This window comes from Tachypleus tridentatus, chromosome 9 (assembly GCF_004210375.1).
Source record: "Tachypleus tridentatus isolate NWPU-2018 chromosome 9, ASM421037v1, whole genome shotgun sequence".
NCBI lineage: Eukaryota > Metazoa > Arthropoda > Merostomata > Xiphosura > Limulidae > Tachypleus > Tachypleus tridentatus.
In genome coordinates, this window is record NC_134833.1 from 1,303,084 (window position 1) to 1,329,622 (window position 26,539).

The 26,539-nt window shown below is 31.3% G+C and overlaps 1 pseudogene across 1 annotated transcript in view; it reads right to left on the reverse strand.

The window, feature by feature from the left end:
• Window positions 1-26,539, reverse strand: part of LOC143226953 (dynein beta chain, ciliary-like) — a 186,227-nt pseudogene that overhangs the window by 93,687 nt on the left and 66,001 nt on the right. The window contains exons 25-29 of the transcript XR_013014816.1: window positions 26,137-26,398; window positions 24,290-24,447; window positions 22,385-22,616; window positions 14,209-14,403; window positions 7,074-7,284 (exon numbers count right to left, since the gene is read on the reverse strand). The product of XR_013014816.1 is annotated as a dynein beta chain, ciliary-like (transcript). The remainder of the gene's footprint in view (window positions 1-7,073; window positions 7,285-14,208; window positions 14,404-22,384; window positions 22,617-24,289; window positions 24,448-26,136; window positions 26,399-26,539) is intronic.

The window sequence follows — 26,539 nt, forward strand, 5'->3', positions numbered from 1 at the left end:
TTGAGAAATATCCATCTCCAAACTAAGCAAAGACTTAAGACAAATACATATCAATCTTATAAATTAAATCCCAGTGCTGTGTAAAAGAATGCATAACATCTATGCTTGAAGTTTGAGCTCCTGGATAGCCAGGTGTACCATGTCAGGTTATAGTTGCCTTCACAGAGATGGCCTAAGAAGAAGTGGAAGAGGTGGACACTCCTGAAGGTGCCACAGAAACAGAAACCAGGGTATAGCTGCCAATCTATTGCTATCAACAAGACACAACAATGGGTTAAAACAAATCATAGTTAATACCTTAGATAACATATGAAATGGAGGGAAAGCCTAGAGTTATAATCCCATTCCATCCTGATGGAATGCATTCATTGCCAAAGTCTGAATGTGAGGTACTGGAGACCAATTTGCCAAAAGTTAGGTCTTCCAATGAATGGTCAACATGCAAACCAGAGTTGCAAAATGAGAGCCAATCCAACAAAAGCTTTGATGAAGCTTCTATCCTGTTGGAAGTATTTTTTGGGTTGAGACAACTGATCTGCTACTGCAGTCATCACCCATGAAACATGGCAAGCTAGTAAGGTGATATGACTGGAGAGATCCCAAGAAAGGAGGTCCAAGATTCATAAACAAGGTCTCCTAGATCAAGTGCCTTCTCGATAAGAAATGCAAGACACCAACATTGAATTGTTAGATTGAAGCCTGACAATTTTCCCTTTAATAAGCTCAGACCACAAGATCAAGAAGGGCTAGGACATTGTGTAGGGAGGCCTTGATGTCTGTGTGCAAACCTTGGAATTCCTGACTGTTGGTATATGTACCCCATCCCTGAAGCAAGGCATTTGTGAAGAGATGGAACTCTGAATGAGGTGACAACAGAGTAGCCCATACCTTAGTAGTGTCCCAACTTAACAATTCCTTAAGAACAAAGTATGATCCTGACTAAGAAAACTGGGAAATTCAGTAAACTAATAGTTATGATTCCTTGGTTGCATAAAGACTAGTGAAAAGATCTCTTAATTTGTCATCTCAACGACATGAGGGAATCAAATAATGCCTACCTTTCATTCATGCAATGGGAGAAGAAGAAGTGAGTAAGAGTCAAACATCCTGTTAAGTTGCACAGAGCCAAATGAAAGTTAGCTGAGCTGAACTGAGAGATGTGATGAAAAAAATCTAGACAGATTGAAATGGAACAAGAACAGATCAGTCAGCTCTCAGTATAAAGCTTACCTTAGTTGTTTCTGGAAACAGAATCAGGGTGTGATGTTCTGACAATGGAGGAAATGAAGCAAGCAGTAATCAGTCATTTATGGAATGATGTGTGCACAGTACTATGGAATGGAAGTGACAGTAAAAACTTGCATGATTTGGTAGAACTCAGATGAAACCAATGCTAGTATGAAGGTAAAAACCCTGAACCACAGCACCTGATTACTTAACTCTTGTGCACAAAAAAACAGTGACAGTGGTTGGAAGCTATGAACTTTGACATTTACAAATGACAATTCAGATTCAGGAATGAGTACCTTGTGAAACTTGGAGAATCTAGGCATTGATATGAACAAGAAAGATCAACGAGTGGGCCCCAATCTCCTGTCTTCCTTGGCACGACAAAGAATGAGAATAAAACTTGGAAGAACTAGCATGACTTTCTCCTACTTTCAGACCAACCAAACTCTGGTAGCCCTAGAACTAAATTCCAGATCAAGATGATCTGCAAGAGATGAAAACCCTACAGGTGGGATGGATAATATTAGTAAAGATGTGAACTAAATGACTAATTTTGACTCAAGTACCAGTAATGCTCCTGGATCCATAGTTAAGATCAACACATGTCGAAAAATTCTTGGTCCCAAACCCCCACAAATCCCAAAGACGTACAATAATCATATATGCCACTGGTGGCAATCTGACCAAGCAGAAGAGTTGTTGGATACAGAAAAAAATCTATCCTAGATACCAATGTACAAAATAACTGATGTCAGAACCATTAAATAGCAATGGGAATATGACCCCCCTGTAGCAGATGATGAAATCTGAGATGCCAATAACAACAGAGATGAATGTTTCAGCTACCAATCCAACAATGACATATTAACAATGGTTCCAGCTCATCAGAAATGATAATTAATTATCCCAGAATCTTCCAACAAAGTGTAATATAAGGAAAACAAAACGTATTTTAAGATTTGTAAGTACACAATGAAACCCTGGGCCACCAAGTGACATTGAAAATCAAATGTAGTAAAACATTAATAAAACACAGTCTTACAGTATGTGTGGCACTTCTAAATATTCTATTCTATTGTTGTTAAAACAATAAACCAAAAATTATGGAGTTTGTATCTGCACCTTATTATCATAGCAATCAAAGTAATCTCTGTTGAACTTGAAAATCATATCAACCACAAAAGATACTAACATATGAAAATATTCCTTAATAAACTTACAATATATATGATTGTTCAAATTACATAATAACAGAAATGGACAAGGCAGTTGATTTTACATACTTCAAAAATAAAATATTTCTACTACACCTACCATCTTTCCATTCTCCAGTTGAGGTGTTAATTATCCCAACAATTTTAATTTTTTTACTATTACACTTACCATCTTTCCATTCTCTAGCTGAGGTGTTAATTATCCCAACAATTTATAATTTTTTTACTATTACACTTACTATCTTTCCATTCTCTAGCTGAGGTATTAATTATCCTAAACAAATTATAATTTTTTTATTATTACACTTACCATCTTTCCATTCTCTAGCTGAGGTATTAATTATCCTAAACAATTTAAATTTTTACTATTACACTTACCATCTTTCCATTCTCTAGTTGAGGTGTTAATTATCCCAAACAATTTACAATTTTACTAATACGCTTACCATCTTTCCATTCTCCAGTTAAAGTGTTAATTATCCCAACAATTTTAATTTTTTTACTATTACACGTACTATCTTTCCATTCTCTAGCTGAGGTGTTAATTATCCCAAACAATTTACAATTTTTTACTATTACACTTACTATCATTCCATTCTCTAGCTGAAGTATTAATTATCCTAAACAATTTATAATTTTTTTATTATTACACTTACCATCTTTCCATTCTCCAGTTGAGGTGTTAATTATCCCAAACAATTTATAATTTTTTTACTATTACCTTACCATCTTTCCATTCTCTAGCTGAGGTGTTAATCATCCCAAACAATTTTTTTACTATTACACTTACCATCTTTCCATTCTCTAGCTGAGGTGTTAATTATCCCAAACAATTTATAATTTTTTTATTATTACACTTACCATCTTTCCATTCTCCAGTTGAGGTGTTAATTATCCCAAACAATTTACAATTTTTTACTATTACACTTACCATCTTTCCATTCTCTAGCTGAGGTATTAATTATCCCAAACAATTTATAATTTTTTATTATTACACTTACCATCTTTCCATTCTCTAGCTGAGGTGTTAATTATCCCAAACAATTTATAATTTTTTATTATTACACTTACCATCTTTCCATTCTCTAGCTGAGGTATTAATTATCCTAAACAATTTTTTTTTTTTTATTATTACACTTACCATCTTTCCATTCTCTAGCTGAGGTGTTAATTATCCCAAATAATTTATAATTTTTTATTATTACACTTACCATCTTTCCATTCTCTAGCTGAGGTGTTAATTATCCCAAACAATTTATAATTTTTTATTATTACACTTACCATCTTTCCATTCTCTAGCTGAGGTATTAATTATCCTAAACAATTTATTTTTTTTATTATTACACTTACCATCTTTCCATTCTCTAGCTGAGGTATTAATTATCCCAAACAATTTATAATTTTTTATTATTACACTTACCATCTTTCCATTCTCTAGCTGAGGTGTTAATTATCCCAAACAATTTATAATTTTTTACCATTACACTTACCATCTTTCCATTCTCTAGCTGAGGTATTAATTATCCCAAACAATTTATAATTTTTTTATTATTACACTTACCATCTTTCCATTCTCTAGCTCAGGTGTTAATTATCCCAAACAATTTATAATTTTTTACCATTACACTTACCATCTTTCCATTCTCTAGCTGAGGTATTAATTATCCCAAACAATTTATAATTTTTTTATTATTACACTTACCATCTTTCCATTCTCTAGCTGAGGTATTAATTATCCCAAACAATTTATAATTTTTTTTATTATTACACTTACCATCTTTCCATTCTCTAGTTGAGGTGTTAATTATCCCAAACAATTTACAATTTTTTACCATTACACTTACCATCTTTCCATTCTCTAGCTGAGGTATTAATTATCCCAAACAATTTATAATTTTTTTATTATTACACTTACCATCTTTCCATTCTCTAGCTGAGGTGTTAATTATCCCAAACAATTTATAATTTTTTATTATTACACTTACCATCTTTCCATTCTCCAGTTGAGGTGTTAATTATCCCAAACAATTTACAATTTTTTACTATTACACTTACCATCTTTCCATTCTCTAGCTGAGGTGTTAATTATCCCAAACAATTTATAATTTTTTATTATTACACTTACCATCTTTCCATTCTCTAGCTGAGGTGTTAATTATCCCAAACAATTTATAATTTTTTATTATTACACTTACCATCTTTCCATTCTCTAGTTGAGGTGTTAATTATCCCAAACAATTTATAATTTTTTATTATTACACTTACCATCTTTCCATTCTCTAGCTGAGGTGTTAATTATCCCAAACAATTTACAATTTTTTATTATTACACTTACCATCTTTCCATTCTCTAGCTCAGGTGTTAATTATCCCAAACAATTTATAATTTTTTATTATTACACTTACCATCTTTCCATTCTCTAGCTGAGGTGTTAATTATCCCAAACAATTTATAATTTTTTATTATTACACTTACCATCTTTCCATTCTCTAGCTGAGGTGTTAATTATCCCAAACAATTTATAATTTTTTACTATTACACTTATCATCTTTCCATTCTCTAGCTCAGGTGTTAATTATCCCAAACAATTTATAATTTTTTACTATTACACTTACCATCTTTCCATTCTCTAGTTCAGGTGTTAATTATCCCAAACAATTTATAATTTTTTACTATTACACTTACCATCTTTCCATTCTCTAGCTGAGGTATTAATTATCCCAAACAATTTATAATTTTTTACTATTACACTTACCATCTTTCCATTCTCTAGTTGAGGTGTTAATTATCCCAAACAATTTATAATTTTTTATTATTACACTTACCATCTTTCCATTCTCTAGCTGAGGTATTAATTATCCTAAACAATTTATATTTTTTTTATTATTACACTTACCATCTTTCCATTCTCTAGCTGAGGTGTTAATTATCCCAAACAATTTATAATTTTTTATTATTACACTTACTATCTTTCCATTCTCTAGCTGAGGTGTTAATTATCCCAAACAATTTATAATTTTTTACTATTACACTTACCATCTTTCCATTCTCTAGCTGAGGTATTAATTATCCTAAACAATTTATATTTTTTTTATTATTACACTTACCATCTTTCCATTCTCTAGTTGAGGTGTTAATTATCCCAAACAATTTATAATTTTTTACCATTACACTTACCATCTTTCCATTCTCTAGCTGAGGTATTAATTATCCCAAACAATTTATAATTTTTTTATTATTACACTTACCATCTTTCCATTCTCTAGCTCAGGTGTTAATTATCCCAAACAATTTATAATTTTTTATTATTACACTTATCATCTTTCCATTCTCTAGCTGAGGTGTTAATTATCCCAAACAATTTACAATTTTTTATTATTACACTTACCATCTTTCCATTCTCTAGCTCAGGTGTTAATTATCCCAAACAATTTACAATTTTTATTATTACACTTACCATCTTTCCATTCTCTAGTTGAGGTGTTAATTATCCCAAACAATTTATAATTTTTTATTATTACACTTACCATCTTTCCATTCTCTAGTTGAGGTGTTAATTATCCCAAACAATTTATAATTTTTTACTATTACACTTACTCTCTTTCCATTCTCTAGTTGAGGTGTTAATTATCCCAAACAATTTATAATTTTTTACTATTACACTTACTCTCTTTCCATTCTCTAGTTGAGGTGTTAATTATCCCAAACAATTTATAATTTTTTACTATTACACTTACCATCTTTCCATTCTCTAGTTGAGGTGTTAATTATCCCAAACAATTTATAATTTTTACTATTACACTTACCATCTTTCCATTCTCTAGCTGAGGTGTTAATTATCCCAAACAATTTATAATTTTTTATTATTACACTTACCATCTTTCCATTCTCTAGCTGAGGTGTTAATTATCCCAAACAATTTATAATTTTTTTATTATTACACTTACCATCTTTCCATTCTCTAGCTCAGGTGTTAATTATCCCAAACAATTTATAATTTTTTATTATTACACTTACCATCTTTCCATTCTCTAGTTGAGGTGTTAATTATCCCAAACAATTTATAATTTTTATTATTACACTTACCATCTTTCCATTCTCTAGTTGAGGTGTTAATTATCCCAAACAATTTATAATTTTTTATTATTACACTTACCATCTTTCCATTCTCTAGTTGAGGTGTTAATTATCCCAAACAATTTATAATTTTTTACTATTACACTTACTCTCTTTCCATTCTCCAGTTGAGATGTTAATTATCCAAAACAATTTATAATTTTTTACTATTACACTTACTCTCTTTCCATTCTCTAGTTGAGGTGTTAATTATCCCAAACAATTTATAATTTTTTACTATTACACTTACAATCTTTCCATTCTCTAGTTCAGGTGTTAATTATACCAAACAATTTACAATTTTTATTATTACACTTACCATCTTTCCATTCTCTAGTTGAGGTGTTAATTATCCCAAACAATTTACAATTTTTATTATTACACTTACCATCTTTCCATTCTCTAGTTGAGGTGTTAATTATCCCAAACAATTTACAATTTTTATTATTACACTTACCATCTTTCCATTCTCTAGTTGAGGTGTTAATATATTATTTTTATTATTACACTTACCATCTTTCCATTCTCTAGTTGAGGGGTTAATTATCCCAAACAATTCATCATTTGTTACAGCTTTAGGGTTAAGGTCATGAGCCACTGGTTTGCGTTTCATGTTGTTATATGTTTTCAGAAGGGTCCTACACACTTGAGTCTTACCAGTACCAGTACTACCAATCACAAACACAGAATGACGAACCTGAAGCAGTTCTTCCAGTTGCACAACCTGGAAAGAGAAATCAACAAATTATGCTCATTTATCAGTTTCAAAAATTTTCTATAGTAGTTAAGAAGTTCTATCAAGTCACAAGTAAGACTGGTTTTTGATGCAGAAAATATCTCATAGGAGTGAAAAGTGACACCCAAGAGGATTCCATATTTCATTTGTTTTAGCTGAACAACAAAAGGTCTTGGATACTACATTTCTTGCCAACTTTCACTAAATTTATCAGCATTGTTACGTCTTGTAGGACTTATAAAGTTATGTAAAGTGGTCTTCAGAGCTCAGACCTTATATAATAGATACCAAAAATGATGGTTTCAACATTACTTAATCGTGGTTTTAACTTTGTATTAAAACAAATACAGAGTAATTATTAATGATCATGTAAATTTTCCTAAATTAATTTTGTGTTAATTATTAACACTGACAACATTCCATAAAGTGAAGATTGGAAGTTTTGAAGCATAAAAACTTATAACTTAGAAAGCCCAGAATTGCTGGTAAAAAAAATTATTAATTCAGATACCCTAGAACTGCTGGTCAAAATCTAATAACTTAAAAAGCCCAGAACTGCTGGTAAAAAAAATTATTAATTCAGAAAGCCTAGAACTGCTGGTCAAAATCTAATAACTTAAAAAGCCCAGAACTGCTGGTAAAAAAAAATTATTAATTCAGAAAGCCTAGAACTGCTGGTCAAAATCTAATAACTTAAAAAGCCCAGAACTGCTGGTAAAAAAAATTATTAATTCAGAAAGCCTAGAACTGCTGGTCAAATTCTAATAATTTAGAAAGCCCAGAAATGCTGGTCAAAATCTAATGACTTAGAAAGTTCAGAACTGCTTATCAAAACTAATAATTTAAAAGCCCAGAACTGCAGGTCAAAATCTAATAACTTAGAAAGTTCAGAACTGCTGGTCAAAAACTAATAACTTACAAAGTCCAGAACTGCTGGTCAAAATCTAACTGAAGAGTGAATTCTTAAATTTTACACTTTGTAACTTCAAAAACCTCAAAATTCAACAAAAAAACCATGTTTGAGATGGGAAAACAGAAACAACAACATCTTCTTTTCAACAGCGTTGAACAAAACACTAAATATATAAATACCCAACTGCCTTTCCCCCTACATAGGAGAATTCAACTTGATTGCTATTTCTACTCACTGAACCATATGGGCATACTTTCATAAGAGTTTATCACACTCAATCCATGATATATCATTTAGAAAGCTTTGTTTCAATACAATAACCAATGATTGATATTTATTCATTTTCCACGATTACTGGAAATATAAAAAACCTTTTTCAATCTACAACCTTCTGTTAATATCCACTGTTTAAACATTACAAACTGTATTTTAATAAATATTAAACATTTCTCATTCTACAGCCTTCTGTTAACATCCACTGTTTAAACATTATAAACTGTGTGTTAATAAATATTAAACCTTTGTCATTGTACAAGCTTTTGTTAACATCCACTGTTTAAACATTACAAACTGTATTTTAATAAATATTAAATATTTCTCATTCTACAGCCTTCTATTAACATCCACTGTTTAAACATTATAAACTGTGTATTAATAAATTTTAAACATTTGTCATTCTACAAAAGTTTCTTAACATCAACTGTTTAAACATTATAAACTGTGTATTAATAAATATTAAACATTTGTCATTCTACAAGATATTCTTAACATCAACTGTTTAAACATTATAAACTGTGTATTAATAAATATTAAACATTTGTCATTCTACAAGAGATTCATAACATCAACTGTTTAAACATTATAAACTGTGTATTAATAAATATTAAACATTTGTCATTCTACAAGAGTTTCTTAACATCAACTGTGTTAACATTATAAACTGTGTGTTAATAAATATTAAACATTTGTCATTCTACAAGAGTTTCTTAACATCAACTGTGTAAACATTATAAACTGTGTGTTAATAGACATTAAACATTTGTCATTCTACAAGATATTCTTAACGTCAACTGTGTACACATTATAAACTGTGTATTAATAAATATTAAACATTTGTCATTCTACAAGAGTTTCTTGACATAAACTGTGTAAACATTATAAACTGTGTATTAATAAATATTAAACATTTCTCATTGTACAAGAGTTTCTTAACATCAACTGTGTAAACATTATAAACTGTGTGTTAATAAATATTAAACATTTGTCATTCTACAAGAGTTTCTTAAAATCAACTGTTTAAACATTATAAACTGTGTGTTAATAAATATTAAACATTTGTCATTCTACAAGAGTTTCTTAACATCAACTGTGTAAACATTATAAACTGTGTGTTAATAAATATTAAACATTTGTCATACTACAAGAGTTTCTTAACATCAACTGTGTAAACATTATAAACTGTGTGTTAATAAATATTAAACATTTGTCATTCTACAAGAGTTCCTTAACATCAACTGTGTAAACGTTATAAACTGGGTATTAATAAATATTAAACATTTGTCATTCTACAAGAGTTTCTTAACATCAACTGTGTAAACATTATAAACTGTGTATTAATACATATTAAACATTTGTCATTCTACAAGAGTTTCTTAACATCAACTGTGTAAACATTATAAACTGTGTATTAATAAATATTAAACATTTGTCATTCTACAAGAGATTCTTAACATCAACTGTGTAAACATTATAAACTGTGTATTAATAAATATTAAACATTTGTCATTCTACAAGAGATTCTTAACATCAACTGTTTAAACATTATAAACTGTGTATTAATAAATATTAAACATTTGTCATTCTACAAGAGTTTCTTAACATCAACTGTGTAAACATTATAAACTGTGTATTAAATATTAAAACTGCTTAATTTTACAAGCTTTTATTTCTCTTCACTATTTACACATCACAAATTTTTGTTAAAAATACCACATTTTGAACATGTCTGCAGCATTTAGAGGATCTGTTTGTTAAAGTAAAACAGAAAACCTTGCACTCATCAATCAATTGGTTTTAAAAGAGTAGCTTAGGAAAGCAGTTTATTGATTGTATAAAATATTGTTAGGGCAGGAATACAACTGCTCTAATCCACAGTTTAAACTAGTATGAAATATTAATAGTTCCTAGACGTATTAATAAAGGACACTAAAAATAAACCTACAATAATAATACACATACGTGGTATAACATCATTACTTAAAGAAATAAACCTACAATAATAATTCACATACTTGGTATAACATCATTACTTAGAGAAATAAACCTACAATAATAATAAACATACTTGGTATCACATCATTACTTAGAGAAATAAACCTACAATAATAATACACATACTTGGTATAACATCATTACTTAGAGAAATAAACCTACAACAATAATACACATACTTGGTATCACATCATTACTTAGAAAATTAAACCTACAATAATAATACACATACTTGGTATCACATCATTACTTAGAGAAATAAACCTACAATAATAATACACATACTTGGTATCACATCATTACTTGGTATAACATCATTACTTAGAGAAATAAACCTACAATAATAATACACATACTTGGTATAACATCATTACTTAGAAAATAAACTTACAATAATAATGCACATACTTGGTATAACATCATTACTTAGAGAAATAAACCTACAATAATAATACACATACTTGGTATAACATCATTACTTAGAGAAATAAACCTACAGTAATAATACACATACTTGGTATAACATCATTACTTAGAGAAATAAACCTACAATAATAATACACATACTTGGTATAACATCATTACTTAGAGAAATAAACCTAAAATAATAATACACATACTTGGTATAACATCATTACTTAGAGAAATAAACCTACAGTAATAATACACATACTTGGTATAACATCAGTACTTAGAGAAATAAACCTACAGTAATAATACACATACTTGGTATAACATCATGACTTAGAGAAATAAACCTACAATAATAACACACATACTTGGTATAACATCATTACTTAGAGAAATAAACCTACAATAATAATACACATACTTGGTATAACATCATTACTTAGAGAAATAAACCTACAAAAATAATACACATACTTGGTATAACATCATTACTTAAAGAAATAAACCTACAATAATAATACACATACTTGATATCACATCATTACTTAGAGAAATAAACCTACAAAAATAATACACATACTTGGTATAACATCATTACTTAGAGAAATAAACCTACAATAATAATACACATACTTGGTATAACATCATTACTTAGAGAAATAAACCTACAAAAATAATACACATACTTGGTATAACATCATTACTTAAAGAAATAAACCTACAATAATAATACACATACTTGGTATCACATCATTACTTAGAGAAATAAACCTACAAAATAATACACATACTTGGTATAACATCATTACTTAGAGAAATAAACCTAAAATAATAATACACATACTTGGTATAACATCATTACTTAGAGAAATAAACCTACAATAATAATACACATACTTGGTATAACATCATTACTTAGAGAAATAAACCTACAATAATAATACACATACTTGGTATAACATCATTACTTAGAGAAATAAACCTACAAAAATAATACACATACTTGGTATAACATCATTACTTAAAGAAATAAACCTACAATAATAATACACATACTTGATATCACATCATTACTTAGAGAAATAAACCTACAAAAATAATACACATACTTGGTATAACATCATTACTTAGGGAAATAAACATACAATAATAATACACATACTTGGTATAACATCATTACTTAGAAAAATAAACCTACAATAATAATACACATACTTGGTATCACATCATTACTTGGAGAAATAAACCTACAATAATAATACACATACTTGGTATAACATCATTACTTAGAAAAATAAACTTACAATAATAATGCACATACTTGGTATAACATCATTACTTAGAGAAATAAACTTACAATAATAATACACATACTTGATATAACATCATTACTTAGAGAAATAAACCTACAATAATAATACACATACTTGGTATAACATCATTACTTAGAGAAATAAACCTACAATAATAATACACATACTTGGTATAACATCATTACTTAGAGAAATAAACCTACAGTAATAATACACATACTTGGTATAACATCAGTACTTAGAGAAATAAACCTACAGTAATAATACACATACTTGGTATAACATCATTACTTAGAAAAATAAACCTACAATAATAACACACATACTTGGTATAACATCATTACTTAGAGAAATAAACCTACAATAATAATACACATACTTGGTATAACATCATTACTTAGAGAAATAAACCTACAATAATAATACACATACTTGGTATAACATCATTACTTAGAGAAATAAACCTACAATAATAATACACATACTTGGTATAACATCATTACTTAGGAAATAAACCTACAATAATAATACACATACTTGGTATCACATCATTACTTAGAGAAATAAACCTACAGTAATAATACACATACTTGGTATAACATCATTACTTAGAGAAATAAACCTACAATAATAATACACATACTTGGTATAACATCATTACTTAGAGAAATAAACCTACAATAATAATACACATACTTGGTATAACATCACTACTTAGGGAAATAAACCTACAATAATAATACACATACTTGGTATCACATCATTACTTAGAGAAATAAACCTACAATAATAATACACATACTTGGTATCACATCATTACTTAGAGAAATAAACCTACAGTAATAATACACATACTTGGTATAACATCATTACTTAGAGAAATAAACCTACAAAAATAATACACATACTTGGTATAACATCATTACTTAAAGAAATAAACCTACAATAATAATACACATACTTGATATCACATCATTACTTAGAGAAATAAACCTACAAAAATAATACACATACTTGGTATAACATCATTACTTAGGGAAATAAACCTACAATAATAATACACATACTTGGTATAACATCATTACTTAGAAAAATAAACCTACAATAATAACACACATACTTGGTATAACATCATTACTTAGAGAAATAAACCTACAATAATAATACACATACTTGGTATAACATCATTACTTAGAGAAATAAGCCTACAGTAATAATACACATACTTGGTATAACATCATTACTTAGAGAAATAAACCTATAATAATAATACACATACTTGGTATAACATCATTACTTAGAGAAATAAACCTACAATAATAATACACATACTTGGTATAACATCACTACTTAGGGAAATAAACCTACAATAATAATACACATACTTGGTATCACATCATTACTTAGAGAAATAAACCTACAGTAATAATACACATACTTGGTATCACATCATTACTTAGAGAAATAAACCTACAATAATAATACACATACTTGGTATAACATCATTACTTAGAGAAATAAACCTACAATAATAATACACATACTTGGTATAACATCATTACTTAGAGAAATAAACCTACAATAATAATACACATACTTGGTATAACATCATTACTTAGAGAAATAAACCTACAATAATAAGTCATAAAGTAACAAAAACAAACTAACTGTACTATTAATTATCTGCTACTCATCAACTGAAAAGTGTAAATGAATGTTATAAACCTGTGCTATGGTATCTTTATAGTTTAGGTCAAATTCACATAAATGTTTTATTTGTTTACGGGGCATTATTAAACATATTCTTATAAATTGTATCTGTTGTTATATTTTTGAAATTAGTTTATTAAATGTATTGTACTGTTCTAATGTAATACACACAAAAAAGAGAAACATTGCACATACCTATTAAAAAATGTTTACCAGCCACTCTCAAAATCTCTGAGTTGACCAGTTATTCTAGACAATACCATTAATTTATAAAAACACTGCCTGTCTGCTAACCTTTAGAATGAAATTATCCTCTGGTTGAAGTTTAAGCTCAGTGGCTGCTTTCCTTACTTCATTTTCCAGGACTGGATCTCTTTTTCTGGGAACTTCAAGGGATGGGAACAGATCTCCAATTAACCCCATAAAGACTGGAACATCATCTGTTACAATCTTTGGAATGTTGAAATCTCTCAGAGCTCTCATTAATACCTAATGACATCAGAATGGTTTATAATCTATTTACATTCAGTGTAGTCAAAACAATATTATGTAATTATACATACCTACTCTAACATGTACAGTGACTTGAAAAGGAAAGTTAACATTTTTTGAAAATGAAAATGTATTTTAGAATAGATACCGACTTACTTAAAAAAAAAACACTTTCTCAATTAATACTGCCCTCTATCAGTGCAAATGTTTTCTCACCCTTTCTACACATCTACATGTAAATGATCATACAGAAGCTCTCTACAGGAGTGTGACACTACTCCTATGGTAACTACTGCCCTCTATCAGTGCAAATGTTTTCTCACCACTCGCCTTGTAGTTCTACTTCTTTCTACACATCTACACGTAAATGATCATACAAAACTCTCTACAGGAGTGTGACACTATTCCTATGGTAACTACTGCTCTCTGTAATTAATGTACCTGCTAATCACATTGAGATTGGCCAAGAGCACGTCAACCAATACACTGGAAGTGGGCGTGACGGGTGGTAAATTTGAGAGGAGGTAAGTATCTAGTCAGATATACATTTTCAGTTCAGGAAAATGTTTTTCAACTTCCAATACAGTATTTTACCTCCTCTCACAAGAAGTCAGAATCCCACATTGAACTGGTGGAGGGTAAGAGAGAAGATGATCCTCTTTAAAAAGTGCCTAAAGAAAGTTCATGATGTGTGGTAAAGGAATTATAAACATTACACCTGCAGAAGACTGCACAACTTCTAAGCCTTTTAGTAAATTGCACCAAAATAAAAGGGTGGAAAAATGGAGAATCTCCAAAATGTTTTCATTATTATTGTGACCCTAATGTGTCAAATGGTTAGGGTGCAACAGACCATAAATGAAAGTGTGACCTCAATCCCACCCAGTGGCATCCAAAATTGTACACTGGTTACTCATTAGAAAGAGGGCCCTTTTATGTTCACCTAAAAAACAGATATTGGAAGGGAAGACAAGCTTTCGTACCAATAACCTGTTTCCACATGTGTGCTACTCCAAAACAACCAACACCAGAACCACTAGGAATGAACATCCAGCAGATGGTTGGAAGTAAGAACAGCTCAGGAGACACTCTTCTCTGGTTCAAAATCCAGCAGCATTGAAAATATAAAATCCAGTTTGAGGTAGAAGTAAGGAACCTAGACTTACAAAAAGTGGGAAGTCATGTGTTTCTTTCAGCTTCAACAAACACCAAATACAACAGATGGTAGAAGATAAAAAAGGTCTCCAATTTGTGATGCATCACCAGTCCAAAATCTAGTGGTAGTGGTAATTTATCATCCAGTCTGCAGTAGGAGTGTACCAGCCAAACACAACTGAGAACTTATGTGGCTGGTGTGTCTCAAATCAACACCTGATTCAACTGGAAACTGACATCCAGAGGTGGCAGGAAACTGCAATAACTAGAGATATGATGAAGTGTTACAGCTAACTGCTGGCAGTAACGTGAATTGCATATTGGATACATATCAGGAAGGACATCAAGCCTTTGCAATCAGCAGAATGGTACTGCCCTACTCTCAACTGAGTGAAATTGTACCAAGAAATGGTAAGTGGCAAGGACTCCCATACTCCACTAGAGGAAGGGGTAAATGCCATGATGAATCCAGAAGCCTACAGCACCAGAGACAGTGCAAAGGGTGACCATGATATCTTATTTTGAAAAGTAGAGCTACCACATGGACAGAGTCAATCAACCAACAGTTCAAGGCATTTGGAATTGTTAATCAAGTCCGTGATAGGAAGAGACTCAATGCCACAAAGCATCAGAGATGGGCAGTAATCCCTGTCTGCTTTACCCATAAAGTCTATGAGTGTACACTTTGGGTCAACATATTTAGGAAACCATGAGATATATGTACAATTTGTTGAATGAAGTACCCCACCACAATGGTGTGCATGAAATGAACGTGGGATATGTAATATTTTATGCAAGAATTATGGAAATCCATGCACAGATGATAATAGAATGAGTCAAACAACCAACACCTAGCAGCATCTGAAATTATATATCAGGTGTGCCATAGGAAGTGCTTCTACATTATTGTCCTCTAGTATGCTCACAGGATGTACAATGCAGATTTGAAACTATGTATATCTGGTCAGGCACCATTTGCCACTAATCAAAATCCTTAACCTATGAGAAAAAAGTCCCAGTAAAGGAAAATAAAATGAGCACTCACAAGTCACGCATAATGGACTTACCAAAGTCACCAGTGAAAACTCAGCAAGAAACAGGCATGTGATAGAGGTGGTGAGACATAAAGGTGTATATGGTAGTCCAAATACCTATGATGAAGATATCATCCAAAGTAAGATGTAAATGGCCAGTTAGAGACATGGTCAAATGATGCACTTTATGGTAAAAGACTAAAAAAGGTGACAATCATCCTGAGAAAGGAAAGCATGTGTCAGGTAACCAACCTCATGAATCTAACCTGTAACAGTACTTGTGGAAAGATCATGTGAAATAACAAGGTTACAGATAATAAATAAATGGACACAAAAACCATAGAAAGGATCAGTACGTGTCACATACTATTAGAGGGCCCTGATTAGACATAGAAGATGATCTGGACTTGAAGGGTCATACAGATGGAGATGGAGAGAAGTGCAAGAAGAATTACACTCTGGAACAAATATCTTAAGTAGAAAAGAACAGATGAGAAGAATGGAACAAAATGCAGTGAACACTGATCTCAAAAACATCGAAAAGATGGCAACCACACACCAACAACAATAGGAACAGGGGCTTCAGTGAGAGGTGATGTAACAAACAAGATGATAAAGGTTAAAACAAAGGATGAATAAAAGAGTGAAGTACCACATGAGGCTTCAATCAGGAAGTGAGGCAGGGTGGGAAGGATAAGCAATGGAAAAAGATTGAAATAATATAGACAGTACAGGGGAATGGAAGACTGATGTAAATTCTATAAACCAAAAATAGGTAGATAAAGCCACTCAGGATTCAGCAGCAGAGAAAAGTGAAAACCAATAGACCCCTATCATGAAGCTAAGTGTAAAAGGATGATAAATAAGGAAAAGTAGAACAAGAAGGATGATAGCCCCACCATAGAGATCAAGAGTGGTATGTAGTCCACTTACTCTGATAAATTGCCAATGAAGATGGTCAAACATGATCAAAAGGGACCAGACATAAACCACGTATGAAGATGAGTGCAAGTGAAGGACAACATGGGTCAGAGCGAGCTTGATGAAGAAACATTGGAGACAAAAGAAGAAGAAAGTGTGATGACACCAATAGCTACTGTAAAAGCAAAAACCATGACTGAGCATGAGAAGTTTGGTGTTAAGAGAAGATGCTAAGGTATCTACATTTGGGATACCCCAACAAGCACACAACTCCAAATAAACATTGTTAGAAGTTTCTCAGATCAGGATAACAAATCAAATACTAGATTCAACACAGCTGGAATATGACATAGCAACAAAGTAATTTAATGGTCATGGACCCCATTAAGAAGATTCAATGTCTGGAAACAAAGATACCTGGACTGGATGCCTCCTTGCCTAGATATGTACGACATAAGATTCAAATTGTATGAATGTGCCATCACCACCTGTCCCTAAAGAGATGGCAGGAAGTGTAGGACAACCTTATGAACAACAAGAAGCTGCAAGATATTGACATGGAGAGTGGATTATAAAAGAGTCCATTACCTTCCTGACATCTCTAAGTTAGAGACAGTGAAGAGTAAGAGGAGCCTCTAAGGGATCTCAAACAAAGCACCATTGGTCAATAAAAGCCCCCTGTAGGTGGCACATGTGAACAATCAAGAAGATGAGCACCTCAAGAGATATAACCCCAAAACAGAACCTCTTGTACAAAAGAAGAAGGTGAGGAGAATACCTTGTAAAATAGCCATTCCATATATCACAAACAAAGTGGAGACGTCTGGGCCTCACTGTGAAGGTAACTGAAAAGCACACACAGATGAACCAGAAACTTGGTAGGTGCAAGGAATGGCATTTTCATCTTTATTAACCAACCAACCCAGGCAGCTTCCTGAGGAAGAAACCAAGTATGGAGTGCAAAGTTTGTGTGCAAGGATGTCAGCAGAAGCCAGCTGTCCATGTAATGGTGGAAACAAAGGATCCAGGAATGAAGCAGTAGAGTGAATGACCAAACAACTTGGCAAGACACATATGGGGCCAAGACTAGGCTAAACAGAACAGCCCAAAAGTGAAAACACACCTGTGAATAATAAAGCAAATGTCAGGATGCTAGGGGAATAGGAATATACAGATAAACACACTGACCTTCATCAAACACATATTTGAAGTGAAAACCCAATGCAGAGTTAAGTATGAGTCTTGGTGGACTTGGAAATGAAGAGGAAGTGATTAAGGTCTCTATACTTTTTTATTACGAACAACAAAGAGATAAGAATAACACTCCAGAATAGAAGGATCTCCTCGTTCAATAGTACCTTTCAATTTAAATCCTAAACCTCCTCCAACAAATGTTAGCAGGCAATTTGATGAGAAGATAATGGAAAGACAGAACACAGTGGGCTAGACCTTGGAAAATAGCCTTAAAAACCCACAGATTGATGGTAAAAGTCCTCCAAAAGTTGGAAAAGTGAAATAAATTGGTCCTTACTGGCTCCAACCCCAAGTCACCAACACTTATTGCCTTGAAGACGATGATGACCAACCAAATGATTGCACAAGGTCAAAGAATGAGCTGCCAAGACAGATAAAGGGGTAAACAGAATTGATGAAAATGGGCTGCTTCAACTCTGGACTTCAAAATGTCTGAAAAAGCCCTAAACATTTCTTCCTGGAAAAAAGATGCCATGCATATATCACACAAGAAAAAAAAGCAGATAAACAAACCATGAACAACAGAGCATCCTGAACTAAAATATTTGAACAGCCAAAGAGAGGTAAGCCATGGTAGCAAAGATAAGTCTATGTGATACCTCAGAAAAATCATCAGGAGACAAATAAGTGGCTTCTGTCAAAAGATAAAAGGAAGTCACACGAAATGTTGTAGACATGGTAAGAAAAAGATGAGAAAAGGAAACTAAGGTATTAGGGTCCAAATCCCCCAAATTAAGCTTTTCTAAATGTTGTGAGATTAAAAAAAAGTAATTGGCATGATGAAACACAAAAGTTTGATTGTCTGATATATGTGGGGAACAAGGCACATTAATACCTAATTTTAATTTTCCCTGATTGCCTGATATATGTGGGGAACAGGGCACATTAATCCCTAATTTTAATTTTCCCTGATTGCCTGATATATGTGGGGAACAGAGCACATTAATCCCTAATTTTAATTTTCCCTGATTGCCTGATATATGTGGGGAACAAGGCACATTAATCCCTAATTTTAATTTTCCCTGATTGCCTGATATATGTGGGGAACAGAGCACATTAATCCCTAATTTTAATTTTCCCTGATTGCCTGATATATGTGGGGAACAAAGCACATTAATCCCTAATTTTAATTTTCCCTCATTGTCTGATATATGTGAGGAACAGGGCACATTAATCCCTAATTTTAATTTTCCCTGATTGCCTGATATATGTGGGGAACAAGGCACATTAATCCCTAATTTTAATTTTCCCTGATTGCCTGATATATGTGGGGAACAAGGCACATTAATCCCTAATTTTAATTTTCCCTCATTGTCTGATATATGTGAGGAACAGGGCACATTAATCCCTAATTTTAATTTTCCCTGATTGCCTGATATATGTGGGGAACAAGGCACATTAATCCCTAATTTTAATTTTCCCTGATTGCCTGATATATGTGGGGAACAAGGCACATTAATCCCTAATTTCAATTTTCCCCACACTGACTACTATGAGCCCAAATATTTGATGAAGGTAGAGAAACCAGATATGGGTCCAAAGGAAGGTAAGGATAGGGAGGTGAAAAGCGATATTGTAATCTGAGAAAGGATTCCATGGAGAACTGAGGAAGATCAAAGAATTGGTTAAGACAAGAAAGCTCGATGATTGGACACCAATCTATAATTTTTTTGGTGACAACAAAAAAGTGGGAATAAAATCCTGAAAGAATGGGATGAACTCTCTCTGCCATCTTCCTGATCAACAAGTCCCTCACAGTTTGGGAATGAAAAACCTCACTCTACAGAACTGTTAGAAGTGGAAATCCCACAGGTCATGAGAAGAAAGGAGACTAAAGACCAATCCCAATGCCAGAACCTGAAAGACCCATGGATCTGTGATGAAGGAAGTCCAGACTTCCAGACAATACTATAACTATGCACCCATAAACTCTACTGGTTGGCACTAGTCTGCCCAAGAGGAGAGGCCACAAGAATAAGGATGGAATATATTGTGAGTACCAACAGAATGAGGAAATAAAAGGATGACAATAAAGAATGTAAACAGACAACATTAACCCTTGATTCCAATACCTCTGGGACACTTACAAACAACAATGGATGGAGAAAAGTAACCTCCTGTAGTTCATAGAGAACAGGAACAGGTAGACAACCTCAGTAAAACAAGATATCTCTACCCAACAACACATAAGTCCCAACAACACATAAGCCAGAAAAGTAAAAAGAAAGAAGAATCTGCCAACTGACCATTGTGAAGTCAACAAAGGAACCAATTCATCCACAAATTGATATGAAGAATGCTGAGAGGCTTCAGACAAAAGTTGGAGAGAAGATAAATGTATCAGGACAGTAGTGAGAGTCTCAGACATGTGAGAAGACTGGTTTGTTCAAATTGATCACAGGCTCTTGTCTGGAACCTTACGTGTCCAAAAGGTATACAGTCTTTGAGAAACTAAACAGATATCCTCCTGCTGGTGATAAGTCAAAGCATGCTGTTCTGACAAATCTGGGGTACAAGGCATAGCTATTCCCTCACTACCTTGTGGTAAATCTCCTAACATGAACAGCAATATCATGTTAAGGACGAAGGACTACATAGTCCTCTCCTCATCCTTTTGACTATCAAGTAGATTCAAAGGTAATTGAAGAAAGCCCCAGTACCTCACAAACCCAAGCAACTAATTCAGAAAAAGAGGCGAGAGATGGTTGATCTAAATTGGCCTTGTAAGAAGCCAACTCAGTGAAAAAAAACTGAGTCTGAATTCTCCCCAGAATGTCTTGGAACATCAAGAAAAGCAGCCTCATAATAACCCTCAGGAGAGACACCCCCCAGACCAAAAATATATCTCCATCTCACAATAAATCAAATCATGGACAGCAAAACTGAGAGTAATCCCTGTTCCTGAATGACACTAGATAACAAGTGTGGAATAGGGTAGGTCTGATTAGCCTCTAGCTCGCAACAGTAACACGAAAATTCATGACCAAGAAAAACACATTCATATTTTTTTATATTATAATTGTACCAAAATTCACAATGCAATGTCAAAATTCTAATGAATAAAGTAACTAAGAACAGCACTGTGTCAGAGAAAGCCATAACTAAATGCTTTGTCAAGAAAAGTGATTACATTATCTGAGTGAAGTGCTTAAATACAGTATCAGGATAGAGGGTGCATTGGCACAGGTAGATATTATCACAAGACAAAATTATGAAGGGTATTTAAGTGAGGTATAAAAGACTGGAGCAAGTGAGACCAATGTTTGGATGAATACCTGAAGGTCAAGGAATAGCTGTTAGTGTCAGTAGAGGTAAATGTGTTTTAGTGGTAAATAAAAACAGAACCACAGATTGCCAATTTTGCACAGCAACCACTGGCTGTGCTTGGCCACATTATCACAATAGAAAATATTACTATATTTGACTTTAATATGAACATAGAATACTAAACAAAATATTTTTCAAATTTGTGATTAATATACACTTCTCTTCTGAACATAAACATTTATCTGTATTTAATGACATTTTTGAAGCTATGAAAATATATCTACGAATGAGCAATACATCTATACTAACATCACACTCACTTCAGTTCAATAAAAAGTTATACTAACCTGATTTTCAGGTCTTTCAGGGTCACCACGTTTTAGAGATCCTGCTACCACTAACACAGACTTGATAGCTCTTAAACCCCAATCATAGTGATCTTGCTTAGACAACAGTTCTTTACAAAGTGTGTACAGGGTGATGAACTTGCGAGCCAATATTCTTGCTTCAATAAATCCTTCAGCTACTAACATAATCTCACAAATCAGCTCAAAATCTGGAACTACCATGGCACATGGCCTGGGATTAAGATAGATATTGAATAGTTTTATCGTTAACAAATAATATAATGAGATAAATTCTCAGCAAAGGCTACAGAACATCTTTGTTAAATTAACAGCCTCAAAGCAACACTTTTCAGCAAAAGATTAATACATATAGAATAGGATGACATTTTTTCACCATACAGCAAGTTTGAAAAATACAAGAGTATGCACTCACTAATACAGCATCAACAGGTTTTTAATATTTTAATAAATACACTTAATATTGATACATATTCTAATTATGTATTACATTTAATATTGATACATATTCTAACTATGTATCACACTTAATATTGATACATATTCTAACTATGTATTACATTTAATATTGATACATATTCTAACTATGTATCACACTTAATATTGATACATATTCTAATTATGTATTACATTTAATATTGATACATATTCTAACTATGTATTACACTTAATATTGATACATATTCTAACTATGTATTACACTTAATATTGATACATATTCTAATTATGTATTACACTTAATATTGATACATATTCTAACTATGTATTACACTTAATATTGATACATATTCTAACTATGTATTACACTTAATATTGATACATATTCTAATTATGTATTACATTTAATATTGATACATATTCTAACTATGTATTACATTTAATATTGATACATATTCTAACTATGTATCACACTTAATATTGATACATATTCTAACTATGTATTACATTTTAATATTGATACATATTCTAACTATGTATTACACTTAATATTGATACATATTCTAACTATGTATTACACTTAATATTGATACATATTCTAACTATGTATTACACTTAATATTGATACATATTCTAACTATGTATTACACTTAATATTGATACATATTCTAACTATGTATTACACTTAATATTGATACATATTCTAACTATGTATTACATTTTAATATTGATACATATTCTAACTATGTATCACACTTTAATATTGATACATATTCTAATTATGTATTACATTTTTAATATTGATACATATTCTAACTATGTATTACACTTAATATTGATACATATTCTAACTATGTATTACGCTTAATATTGATTACATATTCTGATTATGTATTACGCTTAATATTGATACATATTCTAACTATGTATTACACTTAATATTGATACATATTCTAACATGTATGTACACTTAATATTGATACATATTCTAATTATGTATTACATTTAATATTGATACATATTCTAACTATGTATTACATTTAATATTGATACATATTCTAACTATGTATCACTTAATATTGATACATATTCTAATTATGTATTACATTTAATATTGATACATATTCTAACTATGTATTACACTTAATATTGATACATATTCTAACTATGTATTACACTTAATATTGATACATATTCTAACTATGTATTACACTTAATATTGATACATATTCTAACTATGTATTACACTTAATATTGATACATATTCTAACTATGTATTACACTTAATATTGATACATATTCTAACTATGTATCACACTTAATATTGATACATATTCTAACTATGTATTACACTTAATATTGATACATATTCTAACTATGTTCTTTAATTTCAAACACAGATAATAAGCATATATGTATTTAATAAAACATAAGTTTGAGGTATCTAACCTAAACAGAGCTTTCAAGTTTTCTGGAAGTTCTGTTCTTCCAGCATAACCAGGGTTCATAGTGATAAATATTCCAACAGTTGGAATAAGAGATATTTCTTCACCAAGGAAGTTAAAGGTCTTCTTTTTATCCCGAATCGCATCTTGGACAGACTTTACCTAGGGAATAAACAAATCAGTGTATTTATTATTGGAATTTTTATATAATGTTAGATTAATTAATAACAGACAACTTTAAAACAAGTACAAAATTTTAAACAATTTTAATTTAAGCTAACCTATGGCCTTTTATAAAGCTAACTCTACACATTTTGATGTTAAAACGTCACTATCACAAGCTACTCTCCTGCCAACAATCTCAGTAACATCTTCCTGCATCTTAAACCTACTGTTACTGATGACCTGTTTCATTCACATAAATATTCACCTTAAAATAACATTTATGATGATGTCAAAGAGTGTAGAATCAAGTTTTTCACAGCCCATAGAATGAAATTAAAAAATGTCATAATTGTGAACCCATTTTAATGTCATGTGTTATTTATTATTTTAACATCACTCAATGATTTTCATCTGTTTTTACAAGATGTACATATTGTACCGTAAACTTCAGTGAACAAGAAAGCATGAATATTTTATTGATTAATTTAAAAACAGTGTAATTACATAACACCCTAAATGGTATATATTAAGATATGAAGTATATTTATTTATATGTATTTCCATTACAGTTTCCACTAACAATAGTTTATAGTTTGGTAGCTAATCTCACACCTGTCAAATAATAATTTTGAAGTATCATAAACGTAATCTACTTAGGAAAGAAACGTGTTTTGAAACATTCAACCACACATATATAAAATAATACAATGTTTTACAATTTATAATCAAATAATTAAGCACTACATTTTGCTCCCTGACTCGACCTTTGGTTTTTGACAATACTGTATTTTTTTTTTCTCCATATTCAGGATCCAGTAATACATTTGTACGTGCAACTTCTATAGTTTTGACAGATTATAAACAAGTAAAATAAATACTTTATAGCCAGAATATAAACTTAGAGCCTCCAAACTTCTTGTTTCACTGAGATACAAAATTAAGTTCTCTCAACAAACCCCTGTAACATAAATAATTCTGTATGATATTACTATTGAATTACTTATAACCAATAGGAAAAAACTCAAGTTCTCTCAACAAACCCCTGTAACATAAATAATTCTGTATGATATTACTATTGAATTACTTATAACCAATAGAAAAAAACTCAAGTTCTCTCAACAAACCCCTGTAACATAAATAATTCTGTATGATATTACTATTGAATTACTTATAACCAATAGGAAAAAACTCAAGTTCTCTCAACAAACCCCTGTAACATAAATAATTCTGTATGATATTACTATTGAATTACTTATAACCAATAGAAAAAACTCAAGTTCTCTCAACAAACCCCTGTAACATAAATAATTCTGTATGATATTACTATTGAATTACTTATAACCAACAGAAAAACTTCTTTTTTAATTTCCTTATACAATTATTTTATTTTGATACCCAGATATTTAAACTTACTTTCACTGTTTGTCATCACTTGTTTCTGTCCTGGATAGATATAATAATTTTTAACCTATATATACATGTATATAGTTAAATTACAAAACCAGTAAACTTACAGTAATTATAGTATTTTTGGGATGTTTTATTCTAGTGTATGATACATATTTGGTGATCCAAAATACATATTTGGAAGGTATGTTAATTATTTTGGAAGGAAAATGGCATTTCCTTAAAAACAAACATTCCATCTGGGTGAACGTATTCATCCTTACAGAAGTTATATTCTACCTGTACAGCCACCACAGATAACACTTCAATAGAGATCCTGTTGAATTCATCAAAACACCCCCATGCACCAGTCTGGGCAAGACCTTTGTAAATATTACCACAAGACTTGTAATCCATCTGTTCAGAACAGTTGAACACATACACCATTATACCCAAAGCTCGTCCCAAGTCCTTTGTAGTTTCTGTCTTTCCAGTCCCTGCAGGGCCTGCTGGAGCACCTCCCATAATAAGATGGAGAGACTGTGTAAGGGTAATATAGCATCTAAAAAATAGAGGAGAGACTGTGTAAGGGTAATATAGTATCTAAAAAATAGAGGAGAACTTGGTGAAAATTATGGTTTGTCATATCAAAGGACAGCAACAAACACTACCTTAAATAGATCATGAATTAATGCACTGCGAC